This window comes from Miniopterus schreibersii, assembly GCF_964146895.1.
Source record: "Miniopterus schreibersii genome assembly, chromosome: 10".
In the NCBI taxonomy this organism is placed as follows: Eukaryota; Metazoa; Chordata; class Mammalia; order Chiroptera; family Miniopteridae; genus Miniopterus; species Miniopterus schreibersii.
Genome location: NC_138110.1, coordinates 42,996,047 through 43,017,257, shown reverse-complemented (window position 1 = coordinate 43,017,257; position 21,211 = coordinate 42,996,047). Strand labels below are relative to the sequence as shown.

The 21,211-nt window shown below is 35.0% G+C and overlaps 1 protein-coding gene across 3 annotated transcripts in view; it reads left to right on the top strand.

The window, feature by feature from the left end:
• DLGAP1 (DLG associated protein 1) overlaps window positions 1-21,211 on the top strand; it is a gene marked incomplete at its 5' end in the record, with an annotated part of 591,758 nt that overhangs the window by 72,411 nt on the left and 498,136 nt on the right. For all 3 annotated transcript variants that reach the window (XM_081149669.1, XM_081149663.1, XM_081149670.1), the window contains one exon: window positions 10,200-10,360. The remainder of the gene's footprint in view (window positions 1-10,199; window positions 10,361-21,211) is intronic.

Here is a 21,211-nt window from a genome sequence, read left to right as displayed (position 1 = left end):
CTTGTTCCCAGTTCCAAGCCCCAGGCAACCACTAATCTGCTTTCTGTCTTTATAGATTTACCTTTTCTGAGTTTTTCATAATGATGGGACCTTGCTCCCTTTGGGTTTAGATTGCTATTCTGTGCCTAGGTTTTTAATGCCGGTGAACAATGGTATAAATTTCGTTCTTGGCCCTCATTTACCTGCGTGCCGTAAACTTTGATATGTTATACATTGGTTTTCATTCAGCTCAAAATATTATCTAATTTTCCTTTTATTTTTTTTGACCCACGGGTTACTTAGAAGTATTTTGTTTAACTTACAAATATTTGTGGATATCTCAAATTTCTTTCTGTTGCTGATTTCTCTCTTTTGTGATCATAGAACACACTATATAATAATTATTATTTTAAGGTATCGATATTATTTTAGCATATAGTCTACTTTGGAATATGTTCCATGGAACTTGAAAATTATGTATGTGTGTGTTGCTGTTGTTAGGGGAAGCATTCTCTAAGTGCCAGTTACTTCAAGTTAGTTGATAGTGTGGCTGAAGTCTTCAATAGCTTGATTTTTCTGTCCAGTTGTTCTGGCAATTGTTTGGAATGGGCCATTGTGGTTTCCAACTATTACTGTCAAATTATTGGTTTCTCATTTTGATTCTATCAGATTTTTGTTTGTGTACTTTGAAGCTTTGTCATTAGGTGTGTATACATTTGTAATTGTTTATATGCCTTTGAATTGTCTCTTTTATCCTTATGAAATATCCCTCTTTATGTCTAGTAAAAGTTTTTGTCTTAAAATCTACTTGGTCCGATACTAGTATAGCCACTCCAGCTCTTTTATGGTGACTATGTGCATGTTACATTTATTGCCATCCTTTTACTTTCTTTCTATTTGTGCTTTGAATCTAAAGTTCTTTCTCTACTAGACAGCATATAGTTCAATTTTGTTTGTGTTTCTTTTTAATTCTAGCTTGACACACTTTATCTTTTCATCACAGTATGTAATTCAGTGACATTAAATATAATTATTGATATGATTGGATGTATATCTCTTGCTTTTCTTTTTCTCTCTGTCGCCTGTATTTTCTGTTGCTCTTTTTCTCTTATGCTGACCTTCAGGGTATTAAGTGGATATTTTCTAGTGTGACATATTCATTCCTTTGTTGGTTTCCTTACTACATTTTTATATTATTTTTCTCAGTGTTTACTCTAGGAATTACAACATGCATCTTGATTTACCACAGTCTACTTCAGGTTAATATTAATTTAATTCCAGTAACAAATAGTTAGAAATCTTGTTGCAAGATAGCTACAATAAAAAGGAACTAAATACGAATAGGCACAACAGCTTAGATGAATCTGAAGAGAATTATGTTGAGTGCAAAACATTAATACTCAAGCCCAGCCAGGCATGGCTCAGTGAGCATAAACCTAGGATCCAGGAGATCGTGGTTTGATTTTGGTCAGGGCACATGTCCGGGTTGTGGGCTCAATCCCTGGTGGGAGGTATGTAGGAGGCAGCCGATCGATGACTCATCATTCATGTTTCTCTCTCTCTCTCCTCCTCTCCCTTCCTCTCTTTGAAATCAATAAAGACATATATATATATATATATATATATATATATATATATATATATATATATAGAAAATCCTGTTAATTGTGACAACATGGATGAACAGGGAAGACATTACGCTGAGTGAAACAAGCCAGACACAAAAGGACAAATACTGTATGATCTCACTTATATTTGGAATCTAAAAGCTTTGCACTCGTAGAAGCAAAGTAGATGGAAAGATGTTGGTCAAAGTGTGCAAACTTGCACTAATAAGATGAATAAATTCTGGGACTCTAATGTACCGCATGGTGCCTATAGTTAATACTGTATTGTATATATGAAAGTTGCTAAAAGAGTAGATCTTACGTGTTCTCATCACCACACACAAAAGTGGTAACTATGTGAGGTGACGTATGTGCTAATAAGCTTGATTGTGGTAATTCATCATTTCACAGTGTCTTTATATATCATGTCTCCACATTGCATGCCTTAAAAGTAAAGTTTTATTTGTCAGTTATACCTCAATAAAGCTGAAAACCCCCCAAGCTCCTTACTTGATGTCACTAGGCCTGGGTGGGTGCCTACTTATCTTCACCTTCTCTAACTCTCCGGCCACGGCCTATGCTGCAAACACCCTGGCTTCATTGCTTGTTTCTCAAACATGCCACACTTGTCTCTGAGGGCATTTTGACTGTCTTTTCCATTTTCCAGAATCATTCTGCCCTTAGGTATTGAGCATCTAGTTCATTTTAATTACTCACATTTGTGCTCAAATATCACCTCAGAGAAACAACATAATCACCCAATTTAAAGGAAATCCTTCAGTCATTTATCATCCTATTTTATTGTGTGCACAGAACCAGTCATCTAAAATTATATTGTTAATTTATTTGTTTGCCTGTATATTGTTTGTTTCTCTCCAATTCTAGAGCATCAACTTTATGCAATAGGGATATTGCTGTGGGTTTTTTTTTTCTTCTGCTTTATCCTGAATATCTAGAACAGTGCCTGACTCTAGTAGGCCCTTCTTAAACATTTGCTGAGTGAATGAATAGATTATATTTTCTGTTATTAAAAGCTCCAGTCCTGCGCAAGCACTTATATAGATATTTATAATTTACCAACTCTTAAAGTATTGGCAGCATTGGAGTTCATGTTTTAGATGATCTGGGATCTAGAAACATAGTTAAATGCCTCCAACAAGCTATATTTCTTACTGCCCTGTGGTTGTGGAATCCTGGAAGTAAGGAAGCAGGTAGGCCCTGTTTTTTGTTCAGTGAAGAGGTACTGTGACTGTGAGGGACTTGGCCATCGGACGGTCAGACCTTGCAAGAATGAGGTGAGATTTGCTGCTCTCGCCAGACATATCACTCATAGAGTAAACTGGTTTCTCTGTGGTTTTTCAGGACTCACAGAATTCCTAGAGTGCATGCTGCCCCAATACTCCAACTCTCATCTTACTTAGAAGTAGAGAATTACTTGTGTAATTGCTTAAATAAATAATTCATTTGTACCATGGTTATATGTTCCAGGGATGATTTAAACACTGGCAATTCAGAAGGGAAAAAAACATAAAATGTCATATCCTGTGAAGTTTGTTTTCTAATGGGAATCCACAGATAATAAAGAATAAATGGTGTGTTTGTGTGTGTATATATATAATTCATCATATATATGATATACATATATACTATTTATGATGGGTTGTGATTCCTATGGAGACCAGTAAGGGATAGAGTAATAAGAATCCATCTTAAAAGGTGACATTTGAGTATCCAAATTGGGAAGGCATAGAGTCATTGTTTTGACTGACTACCCATGCTGGGGGAATTACAAATACAAAGGCTCTGCTGCATGTACTTTGTATGTTTTTAAAAAAGCCAAGGAGACCAGTGGCCTAGACCAGAGTAAACAAAAGGGATAATAGTAAGGTATGAGGTCCAGAAAGTATAGGGTCTTTTTGGGCAGAAGAATGTCATCATCTAACTTATGATTTAGAAGGATCATTTGGGTCACTGCACTGGGCCTATACTGTAGGAAGCAAGGGCAAAGTAGAGTTAGAAAACTTTTTCGCCCTGCCGGGTGTGGCTCAGCAGTTGAGCGTCGACCTAGGATCCAGGCGATCAGGGTTCAATTTCTGGTCACAGCACATGCCCTGGGTTGTGGGCTTGATCAATGACTCTCTCATCATTGATGTTTCTATCTCTCACTCCCTCTCCTTTCCTCTCTCTGAAATCAATAAAGATATATTTTTTAAAAAAAGAAAACTTTTTCAAGAATCCAGGCCAAAGATACTAGTAAACACCAGTATGAAGCCAGTATGTTTGCAGCATATGGCTCCTTCATATTACCCCTATAACACTACACATTTCTCATCCCTAACCCTGGCAACAAATAGTGTTCTCTACCTGTATCATTTTTTCAAATCCTCACTTGAGGATATGTTGTCATTGGCTTTTAGAGACAAAGGAAGGGGGGGGGGAGAGAGAGAGGGAAACTGATGTGAGAGATAAACAATGATCAGTTGCCTCCCGTATGCTCCTTGACCAGGGATTGAACCCACAACCTTTTGGTGCACTGGAAGATTCTCTAACCAGCTGAGCCACTCAACCACAGCTCTACCTGTATAATTTTGTTACTTCAAGAATGTTATTTATATGAATGGAATCATACAGCATATAACCTTTGGGGACTAACTTCTGCACTCTGCATAATTCTCTTAAGGTTGATCCAAGCTGTGAGTTTATGAAATAGTTAGCTCTTTTTAATTGCTGAATGGTATTCCATGGTATGTATGTACCTGAGGGACATCTGGATTGTGTCCAATTTGGGGCTATTATGAAAGTTGCTTTGAAAAATTGTATACAGGTTTTTATGTGGACATAGTATTCATTTCTTTGGGACAAATGCCCAAGAGTGCAGTTGTTGGGTTCTCTCTTAAGGGCCTGTTTAGTTTTATACGATGCTGCCAAACTGTGTTCCACAGTGGCTGTACAATTGTACCTTCCCAGGAGCAATGTATGAGTGACTCGGATTATCCATATCCTGGCAAGAATTTTGCGTTGTCATTTTTTAAAATTTTAGCCATTCTGTTGTGTATATAGGGAGATTTTTTTAAAAGAAGGGTCTAATTGCAGAAAAGTTGGAACCTTCCTATACCTCCAGCTTCTTCTTAGGCTGCTCATATTTTACAATATTGAGCAGCTTCTGTGGCTGCACATACACAGATGTGATGTTTGTTTAAAAGAAGGTTGTTCTTAGTAGATATGGAGGTGTGGAGATCAGCTTGGTCTATGGCATGAAGGGCAGTGAGCTTGTGCTTTTCACAGAGCCCCATACCTGTCACCAGTGGGAGCAATGGCCAGTGAATGGTTTATTCATGCCTGAGCCTGAAAGCTTATTCATCCAAGTCATACATATCCGGACACTAAAACTGCTCAGCCTCTAGGGTAAATGTGATGGCAGTTAGCAACAACTTGGAATTATAAATTTGATTTCTTGTATTTTTTTCATCTGTCAGTTTGTCAGAGGGACAGAGAATATTTAACTTTAAAGTGCCTATAAGTTTATATAAGCTTGTTAAATACTGATGAGCCCAACGGTAAACTACAGGACAGAAAAAACTTGAAAAACAGCTGGGGAATATATATGTGACATATATATATTAATATGTATTTATATATAAATAAATTTTATATTAATAAATTTCACATACAAATAATATATTTATTTATTAATATAATATTTATATTATTTGTGTATGTATTATATATATTTGAAATATCTTATAGAGGTTCAGGATTTCCATATTTTTATGACATTAATGCTTCGCATTCTTAGTCTGACAATAATATTTTCTCTAAGCCAAATTTGCTCATCATAAAAAATAACCAAAAAAACACAAAAGCTGCAGAGAGCCTTTTATAATGTAGAGGAAATAATCTTGTGATAGAGAAAGTGAGAGCTGCAAGTGCCAATCTCAGGAGGCTGCGGCCTGTTGGGGACCTAAGGAGGCTGTGCTGCGGTGGTTTTTCCCAGTGTGGGGCCCCCTCTTGAAGCTGCTTATGATAACTAGACTGAACAGATGTAGCCTCTTCAGGTTATTTGGAACATGCCAGCCTGATGCTTGCTTTCTTGTCTTTGGTCACTGTACTTGATGTCTGGTCTTTTGACTTGCAATTTTGCCCAGAAGACTTTTCGAGAGTGAGTGAAGGAGCATCTATAATTCCAGGTTGATAATCATCATAATCACAGAGGACATTAGTATTTAATTATGCTGAGCTCTCAAAAAGTCACAAGTCCCTCTTCTCTATGAATTTGCAGGCACATATAAGAAAATAACGGAGAGTCACATACGGAGCATCACTGATAAAGAAGCATTAAGTCAAATAAGAATAAAAGCTAACACATTTCCATAAAATACTGCTCATGAGGGTATGTTTTAAGGACAGAAGGCAAGGGTGTGTACAGAATTCTGGGTGGTGGTGGTTGGGGAGGGGAATGTTAGCTTTTCTTAATTCAGATGGAAAGCTTATGGAAAAGACAAGATGTCAGGTGTGGATAAGTGGATGAGAGATTATTTGACCCCTAAGAGATGATGGAAATTTCCGTCATCCAGCTACTTTATGAAACAAACGAATCACAGGACATTATCTTTGCTTAAGAAAAGCTGCTGCATGTCCTATGTATATGTGTCCCTCATAGCAAGTAAATGTACTAAGTAAATGCCTTTAGCTTGTTCAATAAGACTTTAAAAAGGCTGAGGGGATGTGGTGTTGATGAAAGCACTAACTTTGCACAAACAGGAGGGGTAAGGTGCAGAGGAAAGGGAGAGAATTGGGAGGATTTTTCTGTGAAGGCTGGAATTCTTGGCATGTATAATAAAATGGGCTTGTCATATTGCAGGTAGAATCTAGAAGCCTGATACAATTTTTCTCTTTTAGGTTGCATGAGAGAACAGTCAATGTTGGTTAAGAAAGAAATCTGGCAAGAAATGGGGAGGTGAATCCTTGTTTTGATGAAGTTGGCAAATGCCCCTGAGTGATTAAATATGGGGCTTAATGTTATTACAAAAGTTGTGCAAACTTTTCTAGAAAGAGTACTATGAATATTTTTCTTCAGTGATGATTTTATTGTTTGGCACATTTGAGTACCTCAGAGATTTATTCCACATTTGTAAAGGAAGTATGACATGGCAAATCCGTGAGATATGATTCTTTTATTGCTTGTAACAAGGGAGAAAAAACACACTTAAATGTTTCAAATATGCCAAAACAAACTCCTTACTAAAGAAGTATGTTTGTTTTAAATAGTAGCATAGTTCATACAAAAATCTATAAAATAAACAAAATAAATTTGAGCCCAGTATAAGCAAATGTGACCTAAATTAATGATTTAATTATACATCAGATCTAAGTAATTCATGATGAAACTTTCATATTTTGATAAATAATCAGTTATTCAGTCCTATCTTTATTCAAATAAACTGAAGCAGAAACACATGGTTTAGATATTGATTATTCTGTTTATTTTCAAATGCTATAGACTTAAAAATATCTTATTGTATTGTGCTGTGTGTATATATTTTTAAGTTAGAAACAGAAATTTAAGAGAACATTAGATTTTGAATCAGAATGATCTAAGATTTTAGCAAGCATAATAAAATAAAATAATTTATTCCAGAGCTCCTAAGAACTTTCAAATGTGACCCTGAAATAAATAAGTACGGCTATTTTTATAAATTCCCACAAATCAGAAAACTCCTCCCCAAATATGCCAGGCTTAATTTTCTGCTCTGTGGAGCACAGCTAGTAGGCTAGCAAAGCCCAGTGACATTTTCCACAGTGTGAGTTGCCAACCATTAGAAGCCTGTGGCAGTGTTTAAATTTACAGCAAACAAGCTAACAATTGGTTGAAGAAAGGATTATGTAATCCGTCTTTCATACTCCTTCCTGTGGTGTTCACATCACTATTGGAAAGACTCCTAAAGACAGAACCGGTGACTGTCTGCTAAGGCTGCGTCTCCTTACAGCTGAGCCGATACAGTCTTTACTCTTTTCTGCAGGTTATTTTGGTTATCGCCTCCATCTTTTGCTAAACTCCTAAAGAAATGGATCATATTTGAGTGTGCTCACTTCAGTGTGTTAGGGCTGCGATTTCAGAGGTCATTATTTCTGCAGAGTGGCCTATATTAATTCCAGAGTCTCCTGGAGAGCATTAATTAGTAAGATAATTACACGGTGCTACCTGGGTTCTAACACTTCAGTAATTAGATCCAGCCTACAAATGGAAACATTGGTGATGGCAGTAGGAAGTGTTAAATTCAGACGAACTGAGAAGCTTTATTTATTCTATGAATACAGTAGAACAAAAATCAAAAGAGGACTTCTGTATAATGGACAAAGTAATGTGAATGCTAAGAAACTTTATTTAAGTCCTAGGGAAAATATGATTATCCAAATGGTCCAACTGCAGATCTTCATTTTCCCCCCTGGATCTGTAAGTGACATTACGTGTACGCACAATAATATCTCATTTACCTGGTGATGGTGTTGAACAGAAGGGTGATAAATACATTTTCTATATAATTAGAACATAATCTAACTGCCAGATTTAATTTATTTTATTATTTTGCTTTTCAGAATTGAATGTATATATATATTTCCCAGCATTTTCCTAACAAAATATGTTGATCATAATTGAACCTTTTTTTTTTTTTTGCCTTCAGGCTGTTACCTTACAGAATTTAGGAAAACAATATTTTTATAACTAGGCATGTTCAGGGCCCTGTGGGTAGTGTAACGGCTGACAGAGATGCTGACCATCTCATATTCTATTGGTAGAAATCAGTACTTGTGCAACTAGTGCTCACGTTTCATAGGTTGACTTTTATAGGCAGGAGGGAGGAAGGACTAACAAAGAGCAGATTATTTCAGGCAAGGTCGCTTCCCTTTAGCCTAAGACCTCACTAGCTGACCAGGAAATTCCCGGCTGACTGGTTCAGATTACACTCCTGGGAGGGCCTTCAGGCATCAGGTCTCAGCTTGGTGACTTGGGCTTCACCAAGTGACTCCATTTGGGGCTGTTGTCTCTTTTTTAACATAAATCACAATATCACAGGACAGACCTAAACATGCTCAAACTGTATGCTGTATGAGTCCATTTATATAAATATAAATAGGCAAAACTAATCTATGGTGTTGTGACAATACTGTTTACTGTAGTGGGTGGAGAGTGGAGAATGGAAAGGGCATAATTAGTAATGTTCTGTTTCTTGGTCTGGGTACTGGTTTCAAGGGTATGTTTAATTTAAAATATTCAGTATAATGAGCATTTAGGATTGTGAATTTTTTGGATGTATGTTATACTACAATTAAATTTACATAAAGAGAAAAAGAAAAAAGAGGGAGGGAGGGAAGAAGGAAGGGAGAGAATGAGTAGGGAAGGAAGGAGGGAAAAGAAATAGAAATAATGAACTATAATGGAAAAATGAAATCTCATTAAAAAGAATTTTTATAATTCATTGGTATAATTTTAAAGAGGAATATACCTTATGAAAAAAACTAACATTTTTATTAAGAGATATAAAATAGACCCAAGAAGTTGAATAGACATATTGTGTTCTTGGAAACGAATAACAAATTTTATAATGATGTATCTTCTTCCCAAATCCATGTTTGATATACTTTCCAATCAAACTTCTTTGGGATAGTTTGGGAAATTGACAAAAATATTATGAAATTCAGAAAAATAAATGTGTAAGCATAATGATGCAAATACATTTTTTAAACAGTAGGAATAATCTATAAGTTAAATATCCTATTAGATATTTAATGTAATTTAAATCAGCAATAATTAAGAGTGTTACAGTAGCAAAAGAATAAATAAAATATTAGAACAAAATAGTAACTTGAAATTTGAAATACAACAAATATATTCAAGAATGGACATATGATAAATATATTTAAGAATTTAATACATGACAAAAGGTACTGTGTCACAAACTACCAGTTTGGAAGAAAAGCTTATTTCTCCTTAGCTTCACACAGTGCATTAATGTATTTACATGGTTTAAATAGTTATATTGAAAAGCATTGTCTTAGCTCTGGCTTCTCTAACAAAATGCCATAGTATGGGTGACTTAAAAACCAAGATATTTATTTTCCACAGTTCTGGAGGTTGGTAAGTCCAAGATCAAGGTGCCAGCATATTTAGTTCTTGGTGAGGGCCCTCTCCCTGGCTTGCAGATAGGTTCCTTCCTGGTGGGTCCTGAGGGCAATCTCTGTTCTCTCCTCTTCTTATAAGGGCACTGATCCCATCACGATTGCTTCACCCATGACTTCATCTAAACCTAATTACCTCCCAAAGGCCCCATTTCTAATTACCTAAATATTGGGGATTGGAGTTTTAACATATGAACAGGGGGACACAATTCATTCCATAACAAGCATGGCTGAGCAATGACATTAAGCTTGGTGATCTGACCAAGAGCCTACGCTCTTGATGACTTGACTAGGCTGCCTCTGAATTATGAGTTCAAGGAGAAGAGTAAGGTGCTATTTGTGTAGTTTAGCATGTATAGATACTAATGAAAGGTAATGAGGAAGCTCTGTTAACAGATTTTCATTCAAAGCTTTTTTGTCCTTTCTGTATTTCAGCACATGCGAATGGTGCTCTGGAGAGCCTTCTGTGATTACAACTCACACCTTTTCCTGGGACACTTTCTTGAAAGAATCAGCAGACATCCAATTTACCCAGATATAATTCCAGATTAACGGAGTTTTTGCAGAGCTGATTACACTTGACTCACTGAGACTGGGTAAGAGTTTAAAAATACATTTACTGTTTTGGGGGTAATATTTGATATCCTGCTGTTTGAAATATTTCTGTCTTGTTATAAATTGGAAAGTTATATTAACTAAGTAGACACATGGTGGAGAGAAAATTGGTTGCCAGAAAAAGGTACGTTGATTAATATGTTTACCATGAGTTAAGCATATGCTGGTGTATTTAAAGATATTTTTATTTTTATTACTTATGTATAGTATAGGGAGTTCACATTTAGTGCAAGGGGAACTTAATGACAAACATTCTTCTTTTAAAATATAACTGCAAACAGTTTTATGAAACCTGTAATTACTATAGTCTATGTTGTTTCTACAGCTATAAAATCAATAACTGTAAAATGGGAAGGCTATTTCCTTGAAATTGGTGATGATGATGTTTATGCAAATCTTTCCCTAACTGTGAGCTTTCCTTACCTGTCGTTCTAGTGCATACAATCTTACTTCTGCATATCTTTTCCTCAATGTCAACATTTTCTGTTGACATATTAAATTGCCAGTCACTTCAGTCAAGGTTAATTAACAAAACAGAGACTTGGGACTGGGGAAAGACAGTAACAGTGAATGAGATGGAAGAAAAGTAGTAGTTACTGCAGGGAAAACATGGGGGAGATGGAAAGGATTAGCAAAGGCGACTTCCTCAAGCATACAAGTTGTTCTGCATCTCAAATACGTGAGATTTGAGATGAGTCAGTGTCTCTTAGAAATAAATATGAACTAGACCTCTTGGAATGCATATTTGCCTACTTTTCAAGTATTTTATACACAATGTAAGGAAGGGATATCCTAAAAGTTTCTAGTGTGCCTAGCCTGGTAAATGGAAACAGGAAAGTTGAAGGTCCATGAATGCCCCTGGTTACAGCAGGATGGCTGAGAACATGGGCTTTGAGAACAAATCAGTTTCTCTAGCTTGAACCCTTACTCCGCCACATTTTGGTCATGACTTCTGGGGTAGTTGTGAAAATTAAATGAGCTAATTTACAAAGAGTGCTTAGTATTGGACTTGGGACACAATCACTAAGTGTTCAATAAATGGTTGGTATTATGTTAAATGATTGTACAGACATTTTTAAGGGCTGTTGTAACTTCGCCAGTCTTTGACTTTAGTACAGTTTTCTCTATGAGGGCTTTAATTTTTCCTCTATCAACTCTCTTGCTATGTTGAATTTTCCTTATTCTCACCTAGCCAATTATAGTTGAGAAGATATTACTATGTTTTTCAAGATTAAATTTTATATTTTCAAATCTGGCATGTATTAATTTCTGGAGGGCATTGATATTTTAAATTTTATGACCTCAGACCTGCCATTTTGCAGCATCTTAATATTGGGTAAATTATGTGACTTTTCAAAATTTTCTCATCTTTGAAGTGGGAAAAATAGGATAGCCATCTATGAGATTTTTGGTAAAAATTGAATAATATAAGATGCAGTGCATGACACAGAAGTGCCCAATACATGTGAGCTATTACTAATATTACTACTCTTATTGTAAATATTCTTCTTAAACAGATTCTTACCTACCTCTGGTTTGATTGCTGATGCTATCAGTCTTTAATTTGTAGAACTTGAAGCAGGATGTTCTACAGAATTTTTAAAAATAGAATAGTAATATGTGCAAAATCTTAGGTCACTTTAACTTTTGAAAACCATGCTCATCATAATTATTTTATACTCTCAAAGTACAGTATCTTTAGTTTAAACACAAATATAATTTCATGATTTTACTAAATTATCTCCAAGGACAACTGCTTTTAAAACTCCCTAAACTTGATTCTTTCCAGAGGACATTATATAACTGGAATTTTAAATTGCTTCACATTTTGATGATTCTTAGTATCAAAGTTTGGCTGTTTCACCCTTAATTTTTCACCTTTAAAAATGTTGACCCCACCTATTGAGTCTATAAAGTTATAAAATAAATACTAGGTAATCAGGATAACATCACTCTCTGCTACCTACTTTGTCTAATCTTTTTAATTTTGTACTCAGTCCTATATCGGTGGTTCTGAATGCTTAGAATTTGGTTCCATAATTCAATATTAATGCCTGACTCTGATTCAGATTATATTCATAGTAGCAGTACAGTACTGGCTTTGAAATAACCAGTGAATTTTGGGAAACTGATAATTTTGGCCCTATTTCTCATATTAAGACCTGATATTGACCATACAAAGCTTTGCACCAGGGTTATTGATAATGTTTTCTATTAATTATTGTAATAATAAAATCAAAACTTCTTTTTAGATCTTTCTCTCTTTGATTTTTTCCATTTTTTGGTTTATTTCTAAAATGTTTTTAAATAAGTTCATTGTATGAGTAAGCAGGAATAGGAGTATATCAGATATTTCAATATGCACCTAAAGATTTATGACATATGTAGAATTAACCAATGAAGTAAACCTTCAGTAGAGCCAGTTTACTTTTTTATGTAATCTGGGCCTAACCCATATTTTTTACAAGAACAGTATAATGATTTCACTGAAGCTTTTACAAATAAGTATACCTTCAGGTCATTCAGAGTGGGTAATGAGGTAACATTAGACATTTGAACAAATTTTATAATTTTTTTATCTGCCACATACAGTACCTGGATAAATAAAAGTACTTATGCAATGGTATATAAAAGTTAGAAACTTTTTATTGGAAAAAAAGGGAAATTTTAAAACCATTTTGTTTTTGTGGTATAAAGTATTTTTTTTCCTGTTTTTGAAATGTAAAATCTTTGACATAGTTTATCTAAACACTTAATGCATTTTTCTATTTGTGTTCTTTCACATAATCTTTTATAGTTCCAAAATAGAAATAAGAAATCCAAAAAATCTTATGCCTACCATTAGAATCCAAACGGGAGTCAGAAGTCCAACTGATGGGGACAAAATAGTCTTTTAAAACACTACACATTACTGATTTCTTTTATAATATAAGGTACAGTTAGTTAAGTGTTAAAGAGCCTTGACTTTGGATTCAGAGAAAACTGAATTTTGACTCTACCCCTATAAATTACTAAGTCATTTACCTTATTAAATCAGGACCAAGTTTTTATCTAAACCTGAAAACTATTTGCTGATGTCAAGAAATACAGTTCAGACATGCAAACTGATACCTTTATAAATTATCTTTCCTGATCATGTGTAATAATGAGCTCATTCCAGTTTTCAATTTATATTATAGGATATAGATAATTTTAATTGACTCCACTGAAATTATAGTCTATAATCCCTTGCTTAAAATTTCTTGACAACAATGACAAGAAGCTAAATCTTCAAGACTCAACAATCTAACATGGATTTAATATTTAACAAAAATAAAATATTGAATGTCAATGTTTGTCATTTACTCTGAATGTACATGTTCTGTCAGTGAAAGAAGCACAAATGATTGCTGGCTAAGTGAAAGGGAGCATGTTTTGACATAATAAATTATAGTGAGTAGGATGTCAAGTCCACTGAAAATGCCTAACTTTGGAATTCTTTAAATTAAAAGATTTTAAAACTTTTACATGTATACTCTTAAAACTCTTATAACAAAAGTTTCCATGTTATACCACCAGTATATGCCATTTTTATAGAGCCTTGAAGTTTAAAATCACACTTTCACAAACATTATCTCATTTAATTCACACAAGAAATGAGTGAAGACTTTTTTGTTTTTGTTTTTGTATTTTTATTCTCAGGAAACATAAACCAAATCTCAAGAGTCCAAGAAAGTGAGTGGCCTTAAATCACCACCTGGTCAGCACTTTTCTGGATACTGGAGATATATTAATAAGTGAAACTAACAAAAAATTATTACCTTTATGGCTAGTAAAAGTGCACCAGATCAAACTTTTAAATCCTTTATAGAATAAAAATATAACTTTTTTCAAGAAATTACTGATGATCAGAATTTAAAAAGGGATCACCTTAACAATGGAAAATAAATATAAAGTTTCACAAAATATTCAAAGTTCTATGAATTCAGACTGATGGGAATTTTTTAGTGTTAAGATTAGATCTCTGTTCAATATTATATTAAAAAATTCAGCAGACAGATAAAAACATTGTTTTATTTCACAGTTTTCAACTCTTAAAATATGGTAGTCTTTCAGATACCACTAATAATTTATAAACATACCCAGAAGTAAAGGAAAATGTTGAGACAATAGGGGGGGAAAAGAGGACTGGTGGCAAAGGATATTATGAAAAGAATGCTGTGAAATGCAGCATCTAAATAGATTTTCAGTTTAGCTCTGAAAGCATAACCAGCCCTGGCCAGTTTGCTCAGTGGTCAGAGCACCAGCCCTCAGACTGCCGGGACCTGGGTTTGATTCCAGCCCAGGGCATGTACCTCAGTTGCAGGCTCCATCCCCAGCCCTGGTCAGGGCACATGCGGGAGGCAGCCAATTGATGTGCCTCTCTCACTTTGATGTTTTTCTCTCTCTCTTTCTCTCTTCCTTCCACTGTCTCTGAAAAGCAGTGGAAAAAACTATCCTCACAATATTTTATGAGGATTAAAAAACAAACAAACAAACAAACAAACAAAGATGGCTCCAGTAGCAAAACAGAGTAGCAAATTGACTCAAGTATTTGGTGCTGGCAATAATGCTCCTTGATGTTGATAGGAAGATTATCACTTTACTTACATATTTATTTTTTTTGGTTTGGAGTGTTGATGGCACTCTTTATTAGTCATAATTGACAATAAGCTCCTCACATATACCTCTCAAGTGTTCATATAAAACAGTCATTGACAGCCCTTTACATATAAGCAAAGAGATTAGAGGTCATAGGATAATTTTGTTATAAGGAACAGGATCCCTGTCTAGCTAGCTTAGATAAAGGGGACTTACTGGGTGGCATAGGAGGACTATTTTATGTAGGTATGCCATGGGAGTTCAGCCTGGCCTGCAGGTAGCCGTTCCTCCCTTTAGCTGATAGTATCTGTGGGCCTTATGGCCTCTTCTCTTTTGTTTTTTTCTGTGAATATACATCATCACTATCTTTCTACTTCAGACCTGCTCCTTCCAAATTTGCATGTGGCCAGAGCAGTGGCCACCAAAATAGTTTACATGGACTTTCTATATCAGCTATCCAGAGCTAAGTGAGTCTATCTCTGTGGACCAGATTCCATTTCTTGTGAGGATCTGATTGCTTCACCTCAGTCAGGTATTTATTCACAGCCCAATAAGCAGTAGTTGGAAGGATATGGTTTCATGGTACATGTATAAGCTCCTTCTGTGCCAATGAGCAGCAAAAAAAACCCAAGAATAAGGTATGGGGACAGGAAGGCACCTTTGGCTGCTGTAATGTAATAAGCATATCACAATGTAGTAATAGTGATTATAGGCAGATTGAGATTTATGAGTTATTTTTGGTGTTTCTTATATGATAAATTAAAAGCTAATATTTTGATATATCAATTGGTGCCTTAAATAGCAATGGAAACCAAACAGTAGTCTTATATTTTTAAGTTATAAAAATGTCACAAATGGTTCATAGCATATATTTAATATGCACACTTTAAATACCTGAGTGTTAGAGATTGCTAATAGAATTCTAAATCTAAAAGTCCGGTGCACTTCACACTTTTTCTAATACCATAGCATTTCAATTCTGTAAGATTGCTGATTACCTCCTTTAAAATACATTTTCCACCAAATCTTAGAATAGTTCGTTCCTGAAGATTTAAAATCAGGGTATGGAGAATTTACCATTCTCTTCTTGCCTTCTCAGGTTTAGTATGTAAGCTCTGATGTCCAGACCTGGAGTTAGCCACATTGCTCAGAAAAGGAACCTATGTTTCCTTTCTTTACCAGAGCCACGTAAGACTATAGGATTTCCCATTTCAGTCCCAATAGTCTGAATTTTCAATTAACATATAAACACAAGAATATAAGTCCAATAAAACAAATAGTATAATGATGCATCTTGGTTTTTGATTATTGAATTATGCATTCAACAATTTTTATTACTTTTATAGTGCAAAGCATTAAGTTCATTGCTGGGGACCCAGTGGTGATCTTCTCTGTCTCATGCAGTGGATAGTGTTGTGGGGGGTACTTTGGGAGTAGAAAACAGCTTTTTTTTTTTTTTTGTATACTCTTTTGTCATTTAGTCCAATATTGCTCATTCCTTATGATCGTTTCAGCCAAATAGAAGGAAACCCTCAGCCTGATAAAGGACATACATCTTCAGAAAGCTTTTAGTTAACATCAAATTTAACAATGAAAAATAATACTTTTTCCTTAACATTAGAAGCAAGGCATAGTTGTCTACTCTTTCTTTTCTTCAACATTTTACTTGAGGTCCTTGGCAGTACACTAAAGCAAGAAAAAGAAATAAAAGGCATACAGGTTGAAAATGAAGAAGTAAAGCTATCTTAATAAAAAAATGACTTGATGGTCTGTATAGAAAACCTTTTACAAAGTCAAAAAAAAGCTTTAGAACTAATAAATGAGTTCAACATATTTGCAGGAAACACAAAAGTCAGTTGTATTTCTGTGTCCTAACAACAAACAATTGAAAATGGGAATTTAAAAAGCAGTGGAATTTATAATATCATAAATATTAAATACTTAGTAATAAATTTAACAAAAAATATTCAGAATTTGAATGCCAAAAATTTCAAAACATAACTGGGGGGAATTTAAAAATAACTAAAAAGTCTAGAGGTACCCCATGGTCATAGATTAGAAAACTATATTGTTAAGATGTCATCATATCCAAAGGGATCTATAGTTTCAGTGTAATCTGAAAATCCCATAAACCCTGGCCAGGTAGTTCAGTTGCTTAGTGTCGTCCTGCCAAGGTTACGGGTTCCATCCTTGGTTTGGGCACATACAAGAATCCACCAATGAAAACATAAATAGGTAGAACATCAAGAAAAGTTGCTTTCTCTCATATCAATAAATTAAAAAGATACTTCCATAAAATGTCTTAGTAGATTGACTATTTGATTCTATAATGCACATGAGGTCACAATAAAGGGGGGAGTCAAAATAATTTGAATAGAAAACAAACTTGAACTTACGTTACTTGGTTTAAAGCCTTACCATAAACTATGCTAGTACATTGTATATAACATTAATCAAGACAATGTGGTGTTCAAGTAAGACTATTTATGTAGCTCAAGGGGAAAAAAAAAGAGAAAGTCCATGAATATGGTGAACTGACTTTTGACAAAGGAGCCAAAGTAATTCTACACAAAAATGCTGGTTTTTTAAACTAATGATGTTGGAACAATTGGATATCCACATGGGGAAAAAAGAAAAGAAAAGACTCAACCATTGATACGAAATTCTGGAAAAGGCAAAACTACAGTGAGAGAAGCAAAACAATGGTTTTCAGGAGCTGGGAGTGGGGTGAGAATATTCACTACCAATGGGCACAAAGGAACTTTCTGGGGTAAAAAAAAAATAGCCTATATCCTGATTTAAATGGTGCTCATACAAGGGCATATTTTTTACAAATATTAGTAGGTTGTATGTGAGCATTGGTGAATTTTATTGTATGCAGCTTATATTTCAAGGAAGTGCATTTTATGTACATGCTTGATCTTCTACAGAGACATAAGCATGATCCTTTATGTTTACAATCTTGTGTAATTTCTCATTCTGTTACTGGATTTCTAGATTGAATCAAAAATTGCAAAATTTAAAAGCTCTTGATTACTTAAAACTTTATAGAGTAAAAAATATTAGGCAAATAGAATTGTTTAAAACAACATTGATCTTCAAATAAGCCAGTCAGAGAAAGACAAATATCACATGATCTCACTTATATGTGGAATCTAATGAACACAATAAACTGATGAATAAAGTAGAACCAGAGGCCTGGATGCATGGAACAGACTGACGAATCTTAGAGGGAAGGAGGAGGCAGGGAGAAGGAAGAGATTAACTAAAGAATTTATATGCATATATGCATAGCCCACGAACACAGATAATAGGGTGATGGAAGCCTGGGACTCAGCAGGAACTGGTCGATGTGGGACAAGGGGGAACAAAAGGAAAGGCATCTGGAGTACTCTCAACAATAAAGGTTAAAAAACATTTTCTTCATGAATAAAGAAAATATTCCTGAAAAATTGTTTCAAAGTGTACACTGAATTCCCTGCTACCTCCTCATTTTATTACATAATACCCAGAATCAAGGAATGTTTTAAGTGATAAAATATAGAATGGCCTTGTAACAATTCACAAATTTTCATTATTTGAATGAATTGCTTTAATATTTTCCCCAGGTGACCTATTGGTTGGCTTTGGCTCTTCTTGGAGGGCTCAAAAGCTATCTTTGATGTCTACATGGTTGTTCTTAAGTTTGGAAATTATTAGTGTCATTCGAGTTTGATTTTAAAGTAAATGTGGTCTGTGTGGGTAGGGGCTGCTTTAAGCTGAAAGTTGCTAGAGATAAATCCTGAAGTTGTGTGAGAAGCAGCTCTGCTGTTTTTCACTGTAGGTAAAGGTCAGTGACAAACTGCCCCAACACCATTCTTGGAGCTGCTGAGTATTTTGTAGTTGTCTCTCCTTGTTAATGATTGAGTAATTTCGACCATGATCATGAAGCCCATTAACTGGTAAAATGATCACAATGATACATTATAACACTTCTAATTATATAATTTTTCTTATGGCTAACACAGATTGATCTTGTGCAAATTATTTCTGCTAACTGATTTTATATTACTATTAATCACATATATTCATAAATTTGTAGTTAATATAAATGCCGACAGTATTGAGGAATCTTGATTTTGCATATTGAAAATGATGCTTTATTTTCTGTATCCGACTGCATAGTCCTCAAACTAAGAGATGAGAAAAAGGCATCGATGACATTGCTTTTAAAAATATTCTTCTCTGCCCGGCCGGCATGGCTCAGTGGTTGAGTATTGATCTAGGATCCAGGAGGTTGTGGTTTTGATTCCTGGCCATGGCACTTGCCCAGGATGCAGGCTCCATCCCCAGCAGGGGCCGTGCAGGAGGCCGCGGATCAATGACTCTCTCATCATTGATGTTTCTCTTTCTCTCTCCCTCTCCCTTCCTCTCTCTGAAATCAATAAAGATATATTAAAAAAATATATGTATTTTTTCTCTTATGAATGAAGACAAAGTTAATAACCATTTTTATTGCATGTAGTGCTATTTATCAAAAAATACCTATTTTTCCCTTCTTAAATTCAGGAATTAAAATTGTTATAAAGGTTATTTTAAAGTTAATACCCAGAAAGGCTTCATTAAATTTCACAATGCATAATAGATACAAGGAGAGCAGTGGTCTTTGGTAATTTTTTACTTTCTTCAAACAACATTGAGAATCATTAGTTAGTCTTTTTCAATCTTATGAGCTTCCCCCCCCCCCCCCCGTGGCATTATTTGTATGTATGTGTGTGTGTGTGTGTGTGTGTGTGTGTGTGTGTGTGTGTCTCTAAAACTGTAATTAGGGTTTCCACCACAGATGTCTTCTTTAAAGCTTGGAAAGGGCAACTGTAATTCATTATAAATGAGGGCAAGAATGAATTAAAACCATAGGTTTTGATTGTACTTATAGGAGAGAGAATGGTGCTTAGGCACGTTGATTATGCAGCCCCACATTTCACAGATCTGTTGGCTTTACTTATTTGCCTCCTACTCAGTTTTGCTACTGTGTGAGTGTGTTCAAGAGAACAAGAGAATTACAATTCCTGAGACCGTAAAAGAATATATCATTTATTGAGCTTTAATAAGAAATAAATATATTTAATTCAAAGAGACTTTTAAAAAGTAGATTTAATTAAACTGTTTGGCTTGAATGCATCTAGAAAGTAAAACAGAGCTCATCATATAGCCATCTCCCATATTTGGAGTTGTTATGGTCAGTTTCCTTAGCCCTTCCCCTGCACCCCCTCTGAAATGATGCAAGCAGCTGTAAAAGTGTGGGAGGAATAAACAGTGGAAATGTGAGCAGTTTACAATATCTCAATCTGTCTTTCTCAGAACTGCCTCCTTTCAAAGCATGCTGTGTTTAGGGGGTGAAATGCCCTGAGCATCTTCTACTCTGCTTCCATAATATTCTTTAAAGTGATTCTTCTGGAATTTAATTAACACTTGATAATGAAATTCTTACCATAAAGTGTTAATAACCAAAAGGAAGTTGAAGGGAGAAGAGACAAGTGATGGGTCAGTTTCCCTCTGGGAGTGCAACGGGCTGAGACCTCACAAGGGGTAAATAGATTGGCCCCAGAATTGAAGAAGAAAAGATGTAAGTCAAGTAGAAGGTGTTGAAAGTTTCTCCAACTATTGTGGAATCCTGTTATTATTTACTTTTTATTTTTTTAACATGTTGTTATTTTTTTATTTTCAATTGCAGTCAACATACATTCTTATATTAGTTTCAGGTGTACACCCTGTGATTAGATATTGCATAACTTAATAAGTGATCATCCCAATAAATCTCACACCCATCTGACACCATACATAGTTATCAGAATGCTACTGACAGTATTCCTGGTGCTGTACTTTACACCCCCATGACTATTCTGGACCAACCAATTTGCACTTCTTAATCCTTTCACCTTTTTAACCTATCGCCCTAACCCCTCCCCATCTGGCGATTGTTCAAAACGTTCTGTGTATTTGTGAGTCTGTTTTCGTTCAGCTTGCTCATTTATTTGGTTTTTAGGTTCAATTGTTGATAGATATTATTTATTGCCATTTTATTGTTCACATTTTAAAAATATTTTTCTTCTTAAAGAAGACCCGTTAACATTTCATGTAATACTGGCTTGATGATGATGAACTCATTTAGCTTTTTCTTGGCTGGGAAGCTCTTCAACTCTAAATGACAGCTTTGCTGGGGAGAGGATACA